The sequence below is a fragment of the Scatophagus argus genome, chromosome 20, assembly GCF_020382885.2.
Source record: "Scatophagus argus isolate fScaArg1 chromosome 20, fScaArg1.pri, whole genome shotgun sequence".
Lineage (NCBI taxonomy): Eukaryota > Metazoa > Chordata > Actinopteri > Scatophagidae > Scatophagus > Scatophagus argus.
Genome location: NC_058512.1, coordinates 12,400,137 through 12,413,619, shown reverse-complemented (window position 1 = coordinate 12,413,619; position 13,483 = coordinate 12,400,137).

Below are 13,483 nucleotides of genomic sequence, written 5' to 3'. Positions count from 1 at the left end.
TACATGCTAAATCACCTAAAATTATCATAAAGTTGAATCAGCAACCTAAAAAAATGTTATAGCCTTGATGAGGCTATGATTTCCCCTGCAGTCAAACAACATAGTCATCTTCAGTTCATTTGGACAACTATTCTGTAACTGTCCCTAACTTCATCCCTTACCAGCCCTGCAATGGACGTGTCCAGGATGTGTCCCTGTCTGTGGGCTACTGCATTATGGGATGTGCTCAACTCCCTCCAAACAAAAGAGACCATGAAAAAATATAGATGATGGATTGATGCAACCATTATAATAAGGTAAGTAAAACCATGTTTGTCTTATACTGAGTGAGGGCTGGTGAAAACAGAGATTATCATCAATGCTGTCACACCTGTGGGCTCGTTTATCACACGCACACACAAAGCAATGGATCATACAAAGGCTACCAATAAATGATTAATCTCACCTCATTGATGTGTCTTATAATGAGCTTTTTCAATCTCCTGCCCTCCCTGGGGAACACAGTCTTGCATCAGCTAATTAACGAGCACACAGGGGAATTTAGGTCACAAGAAGGGCTGGGACATGAGAACGAGAGGGGAGTAAGTGGCACCGGCCTCGATCGATGCATCACAGGGAGGAAAACGCAGGGCCAAAAAAAAAAAAAAAAAAAAACTTGTGCCGCATATCAGAGTCTTTTGACTGAAAGAAAAGGTTGATAGTGAAAAAGAGGTGCCACAGTGCTGGTGTGCCTGCCAATGATGACCCCACTCAGGACTGAAAAACTGTGACAGGCAGCAAGAGATTTGAAGAGCCATATATGGCAAAATGAGGTAGGGGTAAGGGGGAGACAAGGGGAAGCTTTTGACCTTAAACAGATGGACATTCTGATTTATGGAAGGTCATATGTAATGGTCCGGAGCCATACAGATACACACACTGTAACTGCCTCTTTCTATCCACATAGTGCTGCCCTATCCTCTTCCTCCTTCTCATTTCATCGCTTCTCATCCTTCTTCGCTTGCCTACAGGCTTTTGGAAAATGGGGACAAAAAGGACTTAAACAGGTAAGTGGGTCACACTTTTTGTTGCTATAGTGAAAGCACCTCTGTGACGTGTGAATACCAAAATAGAGTATCAACACTGAGGAAGGTCCTATTACAGAAATGCATTAGCACCGCCGGCTTAAGGAGTTTTACAAATACCACCTCCTTAAAAGCTATTAAATGCAGGTGATAATACCATATTTAAATTGGAGTTTGTCTGTTTTTCTATAATGTCAGTAAATGGGAGACAAGAGACACCTGCACCACTAGCATGTTTTCAGTTATGTTGTTAAAATGTCTCAACATATACGAATGTTATGCATTGCTGGGAGAGAACTGGACCCAAAAGTGAGACCTGGAAAACAGTTCGGTTATAAGTGGTTTTATTTTCTTTAAGCAACAGATGAGAAGGGACACCTTCGATGATTCTGGGTCCTCTGGGAACGCAGGGCAGGCAGACAGGCAGACAGACAGACAGACAGACAGAGCAAGACTGGAAGCAGGAGGCAGGTAGAAGCGGCTGACTCACATGTGACCCACGGGCAATGATCTGCAGTGGAAAAAGACAAGTCTTTGGCAAAAAGTCCCACAAGGGAAAAAACGCTAACAGTAACTAGCAGGCCAAGGTTTGCACCACAAGGTAGACTGAACGATCTGGCAGAGAGTAGACTGCAGAGCCGGGGTGTTTGTACTGCTGGAAATGACTAGTGGATGGTTCTCAGGTGAGCAGGCAGATTGACAGCAGGACTGATGAGCCACACCCAGAACACAGACACAGAGAGAGAGAAACAAGGAACCACAAGAAACAAAGGGGAGGGAGAAAACAGCTGACACATGAGGGGAGAAGGAAAGGCACAGACTATAACAACGAGACTGTTTGGACAGCATTTTTTACAGACATTCATGGTACCCAGAGGGTGAATCCCAGTAACTTACTCATGATCCCCTGATATCCCACAGTTGTGGTTTGAACTCTCGGATGGATTGCATTGACACTCAAATGTCCATGTCCCCATCAGCATGAACTGTAATAACTTGTGATCAGGTCATTTTCATGTAGCGCCACATTCAGGTCAAAGTTTTCATTCGTCAAATACTTTTAAATAGCTAAATTTCTACAAAGGTGATGATATTCCAATCTGCCTCAGCCACATTTTGTAATCAAGTTCTCATTAGCAAGTGTATGTGTAGCAACACAAAGATGGCGATAATGTTGCATAGTTTTCAGATTGAGCATGTCGTCATGCTGATCTTAGCATTTAGCTTAGCTCTGTGCTTCAGTCAGCCTCATAGAGATACGAGTGTGGTACTCAAGTTCTCTTTGCAGCTGCTAGGTAAAAGTAATAAGCACACATAAAAACAAAAACTACCTCTGTACCACTTTATATCTCCCAATTCTTCTTCTATTCTGCATTATAATGCTAGTATTCTCACCAATTTATCTCAATCTCACTGCTGAGATTGCATTTTCCAAGTAAAATTTAAGAAGAATTGGGAGGGGGAAAGCAGCTTCTTTTTTTTTCTTTTTCTTTTGTTGACACAGATGACAAAATGTATCCTGACTGTGTGCTCAGGTTGGACTACACCGGGAATTCTCTGCTAAATTACAGGAATTATTTCTGACTGATACTGAGTAGATGCTTCGCAGGTGCAGTCATTCTGTCTCAGTCACTTCTCTTCACTGCCCTCGGGTTCAGAGCCCTGTCAGCCTGCAGCTACCATTGACCTTTCCCTCGCGATATGACTCTGCCATCCATAACACGAGACATATTTTTTGTTCCAGGACAGAAGCAGCAGCCTATCCCATCATGGTCCCTTCTGAGCATAAAGCACTTGATAGATGTGATTCTCTTAACTGCAGCACCAAGTCTTATTGACGTGAAATTATGTCCATGGCTGCAGAATAACTTTTGTCTCAGTGGTATTGAACATAATCAGTGTGCTTCAGTGTTGTTACATTTGCAGATTTGAGCATTAAGAGAGCACTAGACAGTGAAGAGCTTTTTTTTTTGTGAATGTTGAAAACTATTTTGCAAATTATTGTTGTTGGGTTTGGATCAGTCTTGTAGAAAGTGTTTTCACATGAGTTGTCAATTGCTTTTTCTCTTGCTGTGAAATCGCTGCAAACAAGTGCCAAGAGAACAGGCCAAAGGAGACAGATCCAGATTTATCAGATGGTCCTAGAAAAACTAAATACCACAGACATAAATGTTGACATAAAGTAGATCTGGAATCTGTGAAGCTCATTCGGTTAAGTAATGCACTATTAAACAATATCTCACACTGCTGAGTACAAGATTGATAATTACAGCTTCTCTTCTCTAGTTTATATCATTGTAATTTGTATCATTGTAAATAAAATTTTTTGACATTTTTATCTTTTGTAGTTGTTGCGATTTAGAGAGGCTCCTTGGACTCCTGGAACTGGTGGTGGACATGGTCACTATTTTTTATTTTTTTATTTATTTTTTTTTTTTTTTTTGTTGATATGTTTTTGTTTTGTAAGATATTTGGTACAGGTTTAAAATCATCTCTCTCTCCTTAATTTAACACCTTTCCTCACCACAAACATCCCAATAAAGCCAAAAATCACACTATATTTTGAACTCTCGTCCGTGGTCAGCTGGTAACTTGTTTTGTCCTCGACTGAAATTTACATCTTTGACAGAAAGTAATTTTTAATAAAAACCTCAAATTCAACAACTTGCTTCATCAGCTCTGGGCTCATTAAGGTCCAGTGATGTAAAGTTGTCTCTCATCTCTAAATTTTTCTCTTTTTTTTTTCTCTTAGTTTCCATCTGTCTTGGCATGAGTCAGTCGATCTCTGCTGCCGCAGGCCTGTGCACGATGGAGTGATAAGAGCAAAATGAAATTGTTTTTTGTGCCAGTACAGACAGTATCAACATGAGGCTGCTGTTTCCAGAGAGACAATGATTCATATTTAACTTTACATAGCAACATTTTAAGTCTCAGATGCTTAAACATTTACAGTAAATGCGACGGAACACTTCGAACAGCCCCTGCATGCACAGCTGAAGCACTCACGTACATAACAACAGAATTCAAACTCTGCACAGCTCAGCTGCACTCATATACAGTACAGCACCTAAACACCTTCATGTTACTGAATGCCACAGCAGCCAAAACACACACATAACTGCAGCACTAATAAAGTCAGCTATCACTGATTTCCTTGATGACAAAATGCTGAAATAAGTATGAAATTTGCAGTCCACCTCTAAGTGTGCCATTGTCTTAAGTGAGGAAATTAGTTCATTTGCAACCAGGGAAACAGGACATGAGATTGTGGAAATAACAATAAGCCATTTGTCCACCATACAGGTTTCTGGGCTGCCTGTGATCACAGGGCAAAGAAGAAAAAATAATAAACAGGAGTCAAAACCACAATAGAAACCATTATTTTGATTACAGAATCCATATAGTTATGAGAATAATGCTCTATTTTCAAAGTATTGTAGTTAGCCTTTATTAGGTAATGGAAAAAATATCTTCTAACACGAGCTGAGTTAAATGTTCATATTCTCACAAATCAAATTTCAATTTTGAAATGACATTTAAGCAGCACTCAGTAGACTGTTCTTTCACTTGTACTGGCTAAACACACTGAACAACACAAACTCCGATCCGTCGCTGTGCTGCTGAAGCCTAAACCGATGCTGTCACTGTGTCAGATTTACTACTAGAGCTTAAACTTAGGATTGCAACCAAGCAGTTAGAGGTCACCTGTTAAATTCATTCCATTGCAATCATAGAAGAGAGTATTTGACTTAGTACTATCTATTAAGTCAAATATTATCTCTTACTGACATGTAGAGGATGGTGTTAAGATAAACGCATCACTATATCTGTTATGTGTATTACATGTCTGTCAACATGGAGTAAAAAACAATTTGCAGCCCACATTTTCATCCAAATTATACTGTCTGTCAGCAACAACCTGCACCACCAACCACTGAGAACAATTAGGGATAAAAAGACCACCCCAAGCCTGGAATACTGGCGAATCTACTGATAAGGTCATGAAGATCACCTACAATCCACACAACAGAATACACTCTTTTTTGTAATTTAATTAGCAGGATGTCGACCTGATAAAACAAACTGCCTCTTCAGCAGTTTTCCAGCTGGAAATAAAAGCATAAACCTCAACCATCAGCCTATATTTGCCTGGATACGAGACTCAAAATATGTATGTACAGATTTGTGTGTGTGGTGTGCACGTCCTGTGTGCTGTCAAATATATTAACAGACACACAGAGTCGGAGGTTAAGATGAAAACAAAGATGGATTCACAGCTGTAGGCTGATCCAGTATAAAGTCTGGGCAGAGCTGCTGCTTCTTTCTGCTCTCTGCCAGGCTAATAATACCCCTCTAACACTGCTGATTGGAAACACGAGGTGAGAGCACCTCGCTGTCCAAGTACGTCACCGGGGTTTGCAGCTGCTAATAGAAGAATAACTTTTTCCTCAGATAGAAACGGGATCATGGATTTTGAATACACAGAAAGACACCTACGCACTGGCTAGAGACAGAAAAGAGCAAGTGACGTGAATAATCTATTTTTACACCAGGATCCTTCAGGTTATGGTCAGATGTACTTTTTTAAAATAAATATCACATAAATTCAAAACAGTTGCGAGTATTTTTAGTGCAGTAGCGCAAAGCTGCAGAGGTGGAAATGCAGAAGTTTCAGAAACATGCTTTCACCTCATTGCCAGTTTAGTAGGATGGCTACAGACCTTAAAGTGATGGAATCAGGTGTTATCTGTTTGCAGTGAGTCTCTTCAGCAGATTTACAAGCTATCATTTAACAAACACGGATGTAGTCTCCAATTTAGAGCCTTTAGAGTCTCTAATCCACCTGACTAGCTGCTGCTATTTGGAGAAAAACCCCTCAGAAACACGTGGGGGCGAATCAAACATGCCAACATGACACCTGTGTGTGAAATTATCAGTATATGAGACATCAGAATCCAGTCCGTTTCTGCAGTGAGACCTCATTAAACAAGACGAGTGCTGTGATTTCAAGAAAGATGTGCAGCTGAAAGATGTGCAGCAGCCGAAAGGAGAGAGAAAAGCCACTGAATGAAAATTAAAATATTTGTGTCACTTCTTATACTGTGTGTTCTGATGGCTGTCAAAAAAGTAATTGATTGTTCTCTCAGGAACATCAAAGGCAGAAATACCAACTTCAAGACTCAAAATGTCATATTACATCCATGTATTTCTTCTAACCATGTTTCAGTGTTTATGGACAACTAAATGTTAAATGTTCCATTTATTTTAGTGCTGTCATTAGCATGGACTGTAGCGTTGTCCTTCCCCTTGAAACTTGTGTGTCAGTGTGTGTGTCAGTGTCAGGGTCTAAGGGAGTGCACTGTCAACACCAGGGTCTCCCACTGCAATAGCCCCCCACCACCACACCGCTTCCCGATGGCCACTCGTTTATCACTTTCTTCTCATGCACTTTGCTTGCCTGTCGATGGTGTGCACCAGCTCCTGCACTCCATCTGAACGCACAGAAGGCTCAGTCTTCACTGGATTTCTCTCTCCTCATCCACTGCCATCCTATCCCCTGTTTTTGTAATACACAAAATCCCAAATGTTGTCCTTAACTGAGATAAGATGTGATTTCAGATTTAGGAAGTTTATCATAATATGACCTTCACCTTTTCACCACCTCCTCCCCTTTTCCGTTTGTTTCCTCTTATTTTTGTTTTCGCTGGAGGAAAACCCCCTCTTCCTACAGTGAATTATCTCTCTCTCCCTCCCTCATTGTTTGCCAAGCCATGGAGATTTGAGACATTTTGGCAGGGCTGCCCTCAGAGGCATTAGGCCACAGTGAGTGAGAAACCAAGTCAGAAAGAAATGACCTTTTCTCAGCTGAGCAGCAAGACAGAGCAGAGACCTGGGAAGCAAAGGGGTGTAATCAGATCAATGTGCCCTTTGTCATCTCGCTGTCTGCCCTGTCAGTCTGTGTGCCTGTCTGTCCGTTTGTTGACTGTTTGTTCCTCAGCATCTATTTTCTATGTGTCGTCCATCTATCTGTCCAGCTATCTGTCTACCAGCTTGACCAATTTTGCCTGTGGTTTGTGTTTGAACAATCAAACTTGAGCACATTTATGTACTCTACATTGCTGCCTGACCAATACTGGGTATGTAATATTGTTCCAAAACTGACATAACACTATATTAATGTATTGGCTGATATTTTTACATTAATACATGGGGAATCTCCTGTGGACAGACTATGTTATGGCAAATATTATTTGGTGTTCCTGCACTAAAATTTCTTGTTACTTGTCAGCCACTACATGTTGATATTGATGTGTTTGCAATAAGATACAACATTTTTAAGTCTGGCTACACAAATTTGTTTATCATTCACAGGTCTAGTGACTTACTGATGTCCCAACATGAATGCATGTAGCTACATTTCATGGCATTTCATCAGAAAATCACAAATATCTGCATCATGCTGGAGGTAGAGGAAAAGTCAGGAGGTACCAAGCTCTTTTGGTTGCGTCATCTTGGAACCATGATGTCTGTACCCCATTTTGAAACTATCTACTGTACAAATATTTTGCATAAGTGAAAACTTTGATCTGCCGGTAGTTAGTGAGACTGATCCTCACGGGACTGTGAATGTCTGAGATATCTCAACAACTATTAGGTTTTTTGAAATGAAATTTTGTATGGTCATTGTGTTGGACTGACCAACTGACTGACATTACCATCCCTAGAGCCATACTTCCATCTGTGCAGCATTGGGGGGAGCTGATGGATACATTTGCCATATCATGATATTAAATAAATTGATCCTTAAAAATATCCTTATTTTCCCCTTTTCTTTCTTTTCTTTTCTTCTCTTAATTGATCATAAAAACTCACTTTATATTTTATCCACAAGTAACAGATCCTGTCATGCAAAAATTCAGTTCATAGCCAAGGGGCTGCTGGATACAGTTTCATTCAGTATACACTGCATGTTAGTGTGACTCCTTTTCCATCTGTATGTTGCTTCATACATCACTGTATGTTTGTGTGACTGTTATAGTCTATGTGTCAATACACTATCTCCACTCTGTGTCTGGTTTTCTTTATGTCTGTCAGGACACCGAGCAGCAGCTGTCTCTCCAGCTGTCTCACCCTCCGTCTGCTGTGGTATCCACAAAGGAGAGCTGCAGTACAGGACAAACAGAGGCTTTCTGGCACGTTGGCTCCACGTTCAGCTTCATCATGGTGTTCACAGAACCGCAGTAAATCACCAGCCACCCTGCAAAGGACGCATTGCTCCCGATGGTTTTTGGTATGCACCAACAGAGTTCTCAGTGTAAGTGGCAGTGTGTTTGAGGGAATCCGTTTGAGAAGCATATCCGTTGTCAGATGATGTTTGGGACATCTTTTAGCTTCAGTTTTACAACTGCGCTCGTTCACATACACACTAGAACTGAATGAATCAAGTAAGGACGTGTTCGTCTGGGTGAAAAGAGACAAACAGACCTCCATAATTTATTATTCAGCCTCTGGGAGGACAGCCAGCACTGGCTTCAGTCTCTCATTCATCTGCAGCATAACACTCCTGAAAGTGGAGACCCTGTTCACTTAAATAGCTTAGATATATCCAGTGGACACGTCCCAAAGAACCACTCAAATTTGTTTACATTGGAATACCTGCTAACTCTGCAGGACTACAGTAGAGGGGCTGACACCGGATCTGGCAACTGCAAATAGGCAACACATTCATGCTGCTGTAGTCTTAAATATTGATTATTTTACAGTGATTGTTTTGCAGTTTTACATGACTACAACACACAAAGAGAACATCACATTCCCAGCTTGGCAGAGGAGTACCTGTTCCTTTTTTACAGCTTTGTGAAGTTGTACTGTAAGTGCTCTCATAAGACCTGCAGCTCGCCACCTCAAAAGGGGACTTCAAGTGCTCTGCTATTGTCTTGAGGTAATGCCATTTAGCAGAGACCATTATTTAAAAATGTTCCTTTTGCTTCATTCAAGGCCAGATAGTTACCTTTGTCCTGAAGGAAACTCACTCACGTTACATTTTCAGGGCCTCTGTGTTTCTTCATATTTTTTTACTTTAAAACACTCACTCAATTCAGTGTGAAAACAGTTCCCTTCTAGTTTTTACATATTTGTTTAACATATTTTGTTATATAAATGAATGGATTTGCTGCATTCACATAATAAGTTTGAGGACTATTTCAGAACAATAATGAAATTATTCATTGATAGCAGGCCTATTCAAAATGTTTGTTTTGAAATTTGACAATGTGTGGCAATTTTAGCTGGTTACTCCACCACTGTGTTCCAGACTGAAATATCTCAACAACTATGGGATGGATTTCCATAAGATATTGTACAGACATTCAGAGTCATGGAAGATGAGTCCTAGTGGCAAATCCCCCTGGCTTTTCATCTAGTGTTATAATCAGGTCAAAGTTAATCTAAAATTACAAACAGTAATGCTAGATTTCATGCTGCTTCCTTTGAATCCTTTGTATGTGATAGCAAATTGTATCCAGTGCAGGAAAAGTGCAGGATACAGTAAAAATGACTATATAAATGTATGATATAATGGTATAATGTAAAGATACTGAATGAAAAAAAAGCTAACCAGAAACATTATCAAAAAAATGAGTTATAGCTTTAAAGGCATAATTTTATAACAGTCTTCATATGCAATCTGTAGACACATTTTTTTCAGTCTCTCCTTCACTTCTACCAACACTGACCATGACTCTTATCAGATGCTCCTGCAGATGCCTCACCAACCTGTGTCCCCCCTTTTCCCCATTACACATTACCTATTTCTGTTTCTCCACTTTTAGTCCCATTTCTTCCAATCTATTCCGCTTTCCTCTCTTCATTTTACTCCTTCTACCCACTTTCATCAGATTTCTTCCTCTCGAGGCAGCCTCTCCTTCACCTCTTAGACAATCAAACCACTGCTCTTCAGCCAGCCAGAGAGTGCAGGAATCTATTAAGCACCATAGTGGAAATATGTCACCTGGGAGCCGATGTTACGAGCGATTTAGTAGGGAGAAAAGAGGAGCGATGGAAGAGGGGAGGTGTGCTGCAGAATCAAGGTGAAACAAGGTGGGGATAGTCATGGGTGTCACGTACAGTGTAGGCCTTCCCTCTCCCTCTCTCCCTTACTTACACACACATAAACATACTGCAGTTGAACCTTAAGAGCCGACACGAATGTCATTAGTCTCAGAGGTGATTCTGGAGCAGTAATGAGATCGGCCTGTTGGAGTTATATCACGCTGTGGTGGGCAGACATACGTGTTAACTACTACCACATCTGAATAACTGCTTGACTTCTTCAGTTTTCATAAATTTGTTTTGTACTGGATGGATTATTTCATACACAGTCATTGAATCAAAATATTAATCCATCGCTGTGTGTGTGTTTGGAAAACAAAAAGTTGTTTTGTTAAATGTTTTAAAATTTTGTGCATCTCTGTGATACTGAATTTATTTGCTTAAATCTGCGCTTCAGCCAAAGCTAGCAAGGAGTGCACATAAGATCAGAGTTTATTTTGTGAAATTAATTAATTGTTCTTAACTATTTATATAATTGTTATTACATCTTCTGATGCAAGCGGTTCAGTCTTAAATGTATAAAGTGACATGCTGAACATTTGCACTGTGCAGAGCCATGCATGTTATTTAAAAATACTGCAATATTCCAGATGCTCAAACAATCACATATAGTGTCACATGAAATTACATTTCACCAAGCGCTATGTGTGTGAATTAACAGCCTTCGCTGTCAGAGAGCACTGCAGGGGAAGATGTGACTGTTTGACCTTATAGCTAAAGGGGATCTGCCCTGGCTCTTCTCTGCTTCGCAGCTAGAAAGAGAGTCTGCTTTTGTTCAGGAGTGTACAGATGACAGAGGTGACAGTGATAGCTGCCTTTGTAGAGCAAAGGGCCATCTCATCACTTTCAACACCATGCAGAGCTGCTGTATGAAGTACTTGCAGTGCCACAGAAGCAATTCACTGTACACACTAGGGAGGAAATCTATTTGTATGTGGCTGATATTCACTGTTGAGTCAGTGTCATCTGAAAAGAAAAACCAATGAGAGAACTGAGTTCACTGTTGGTGACAAAAATTCTCAAGGAAGCTGCAACTGAAGACAGCCTTACTTGTCTGAGGTGAACAGATTCAGTGAGAAAAGTTATTGGATGAAACTGACTGAAAAAGAGAGAAAGCAGGATGAATACAGTGATAGTCAGAATGAGGGTGATATCTGAGCTTTGTCATTTGCTGTGTGGTGTCACTCCTTCATCATAGTGTAATTCTCCCATCATGCAAATGAATAGAGACCTTTAATCCTCCACATCATCTACGGGATTCCATGGCTCATTTATCGCTGCTGCCTGAATGTCACCGGGGTGTGGGTGGATGACATGACAGCAGGGATTCCCGCTAACCAGGGAGAATGACAATTACCATCCGGCCACCTTTGCCCAGCAGAGAAGAGAAGGTACATGGTGGGTGAGTCACCAGGAGAGGCACCGTGCTTCAGCCCTCTAATGAAGCTCATGTCCACTGGTGATAAATAATGAGGTCTGTCCTAAGTCTCTGGGGAGGTAAGGAGGAAGTGAAGGAGGTCACAGCGTGTGACGCAGGTTCATTTTTTAGACATTTTGTACACGTGTGTGCACCGGACATAGACACCCCCCTTTGTCGAGAACAGTTATACACTCTATCTCTCTTTGTCTAACATCTTATTTCATTAGTTTGTTTCATTCCCCCTGGGCTTCTCTACTCTGTCTATTAAATTCATGTTTCCCATCTGCCCACTTACTGTCCTCTGTTTTGAAGTCTCTGTTCTCTCCTTTCTGTATTTCTCCTTGAGCCCATTTAGGTTCATCCATTTTTTTTCCAAGACTCTGCCAAATGCTCTGTCTAGGTCATTCTCAACATTAGTATTCACGGCAGTCTTTGGCCTCAGTGGTTCTCCTTCTCGTCATGGAGTGTCTGGTTTCAGCACCATGGACAGCGACACAGAGTTCCACATCCATGAAAGGGAGCCATGAAGGATTTTACAGCCATTTGTAGTTTTGGGGAGGGTTTTGAGAACATTTCAGTCATTGATTTAATTGCTGTTGACAGGGAAGCATTGCATTAAAGTCTTCTGGTGAGTCTGCTGTTATCACGTGAGGAAACCAGCACCACACCTGCACTCCGTTTGAAGATTAAGTGCAATCCTCAAACAGTTATTCTAACTCAGAGTTTGCAATTTTCTTCTCTGCTTGTGGCTTTCTTCTGCTTTTCCTGTTTAGAGAATAGATTAGGTGTAGCATAGGGGTGTGCGGGTGAGGTGCGGAATAACAGTGGATCAAGAAAATAAAAGTAGAAGTAATTTAAACTCTAGATTTTGTCAGCGGGGGCGGCTGTGGTCGTACGCTAATTGGAAGGTAGTCGAACAGTTCCCTGCAGTCTACATGGATGTTTGTTCCACTGGTGTGTGAGTGTTTGTGTGAAAGGTTATGCAGGTGGTACATTATGTGGTAGCCTCTGCCACCAGGGTATAAATGGATGAATGCTGGCAAAGCACTTTGAATGGTCAGTCAGACTAGAAAAGCTCTGTGAAAGTGCAGACCATTTCCATTTAGCTGTAGAAAGAGGTCTGGCAGTCATTGCTTTCATATGTAGTTTTCAAAGAAACAACCAGCGGTGATAGAGAATGGAGCCCTTAAGATGTTAGATGATTTGTGCTTCCAACTGTTGGCACATCAATACAAACAAATGCCCTTTTAAAAAATAACATGATTTAATGGTAAATGTTTGTGACTTGTGTTTTTAAATATTTATGTCTTCGGTGGTCTTGTTGCTGATTGCCACAAACAGGGTAGGAAAGTGAGAAAATATTGAAACATGTGTTTACAGACTTTTGGTCTGTAAAAAGATAAGTTATTCCTTTAAAACCAACAAACTGGACAATAAGACAATATTCCAATCCAAATGAACAGCACACCTCCTCTGCCTAGTGAATATGAAATAATGTTAAAATGACATTGTCATTTTAAATCGAGCAATTTGTCAAAATCCACATTAACATAATTCCCAATTACTTCTTTAGACAGACCAAACAGGCCATTTAAGCTGCTGCTGGCAGCTTGTCTTCTCTGTTTAGTACAAGGCACAGACATCAAGTACAAATTCAGTGGCACGCTACAGTCACAGCCCTCGATAGGGATCTGCTTGTATGGCAGCTTATTCCATGCACAGCCTGCCTGCCTGTGGAAGCACACATGTTTCGTTTATCACTTCAATGAGAGTGTGTGCAATTGCAATTGTGTTCACATGGGCTTCCTAGGGCAAGATTGATGCGATGGCTACGCTGTGTATGTAAACGGGAATAAATGTTTCTTGGCTGACCTTGTTTATTGCTACT